At 43.0% G+C, this 1,990-nt stretch overlaps 1 long non-coding RNA gene across 1 annotated transcript; it reads right to left on the reverse strand.

The window, feature by feature from the left end:
- Positions 1–672: 672 nt before the first annotated feature.
- Positions 673–1,990, reverse strand: LOC121705584. The gene is made up of 3 exons (XR_006030832.1): positions 1,666–1,990; positions 850–1,005; positions 673–740 (listed from the first exon to the last, which is right to left on the reverse strand). It is a non-coding gene; the product is annotated as an uncharacterized LOC121705584 (long non-coding RNA).

Consider the following 1,990-nt stretch of genomic DNA (forward strand, 5'->3'; position numbering starts at 1 on the left):
GAGGTAGCCTCCTGTTGCATACAACTTCATTTCAATTTCGAAAGAAATACTGGACTATGTTTTTTTTTTTTTTTTTAAACGGCGACGAAATTGTGAATTTCCAGAGCGTGTTACTCCACACTCGGCAATCGACTCCTACGGACTTTCCCCTAAAGATGGCAGCTGCAGCAGCAACAGCAACATTTCCGGAAAGGTACTGGCTTGATGAAATTCATTCTGGACTCTCTATCCGACCACATAAAGACCTCGGGATACTTCGGTTTGGCTTTAGGGACCCTCTACGCACTACCACGTAAGTGTAATGTTGTTTGGAACTGTAGAAAAGGTATAAAAATAGCGTTTTGTAGCGCAGAAATGACATGCCCGGGTCACTTCCAGGCTAACGAGTTTTGACTAAAAACGGTAAAATCTAACTTTCTCAAAACACATCCGAATGACATGATTTTGATGTCAACTCAACGTATGTACTCCCAATCATCCATAAATTGATCTAAAGTGCATTTTACTCCAGATAATTCCTTTAATTACCCCCCCCCCCCCCACCCGTCAGTCAGTCAGCTACCGCCACAAATTGAATCCAATCTGTGGGAAACACTGCAGAGTGGCTTTTATTTCTTAAAGAAATATTTGATACATAAATATTTGACTGAAAATCTTTTGCTGACATACCCAGTGCGAGCGAAGTTGCCCCGGTATGACGACTGTCGTACAAAGCTCGTCTTCCTCTTCAGTGAACGAACCTGATACAGCACAAAAAAATAGCAAAAGTTTGTGTGAACGTTTTGAAGATGAACCTGAGACAAAGCAGTCAAGTGGTATGTGGCAAGTGTCAGAATAAATATATCTTACCATTTTATCTTGACATGGCCTTTTGTGAAGCAGCCTCCAAAGACAAAGGCAAGTTCATCTCCGTGGTCTACTTTGACAAAGCTTGGGCGCTTGTACGAAAGGAATCTTGGAGGATGCTGGAACTCATACATGTATATACTGTAGGTGCACCAGAATCTGTGTGTGTATGCAAGTGAGAGAGAGAAAGAGAGAGAGAGAGAGAGACATGACTGACGCCACTAGATGATGCCAATGAGCTGCAACTATTCTTTGTCTGGAATTCCCCCAGCTTTGACCCAAGCACTTCAACTTCTCTGCAAATCCTTCACTGATTATTTAAGGCTAAATACACACTATTTGTAAATGAGTGCATGTCATTTTGTGACAAATAAGACATTGAAATTATGTCCATATCTGAATTAATTTTGAACGTTGAATGTGCTTCAGAACCAGATGACCGGTGATACTCGAGCAGTGATCCAGTTGACCCAGTGGTGCACCACATTGATGGAGACACTTCACTGACAAACACCACCTTCCCTAATGCCTCCCTAATCAATGAAAACATGTATCAGCATAAACAGTTGAACCGGAAGGACATATGCATGGGAGCCAAGCAAGCTAACAGATAAACCCAGTGCACTAGAAGCCTCAGGGCCTGAATATAGTCCTGTGTATGTGTCCCGCGTATGCGGCACGTGACGAGAATTACGTAATCAACACGGCATGCAGGGGGTGTCGTGTGTCTCCCAACATATGAGACCATGCGTCAATGACACAGACACAGAGTGAGATTACAGCTTGGTATTTGCTGCATGGCCTAGGTTGCACTCTTACCTCTGTGAGCTTTTGATAGCTTGATGGCAGGTATATTGAAGACTACATCCGCAAAGACTTCTGTAAATGCATCCCTGTTTTTCAACATGTCCTCTCCATTCCCCAGATACTCTTCCAAAATGAAGTCAATCTCGCTGGCTCCTGACTACAAAGACACATTTGAATTATTTCAGTTTCAGTCTTCAAACACTGTTGTTGCCTGATTCAGAGGATCAGTAGGAGGAATGGGGTGACGATCTGTTTGGCAGTCTCTAGATCCATCCCATCTGTCCAGCCAGGTGGTGCCATGAACTTGAAGAATAAATCAACAAAAAGCATGTCAACA

This window comes from Alosa sapidissima, chromosome 3 (genome assembly GCF_018492685.1).
Source record: "Alosa sapidissima isolate fAloSap1 chromosome 3, fAloSap1.pri, whole genome shotgun sequence".
NCBI classification, from domain to species: Eukaryota; Metazoa; Chordata; class Actinopteri; order Clupeiformes; family Clupeidae; genus Alosa; species Alosa sapidissima.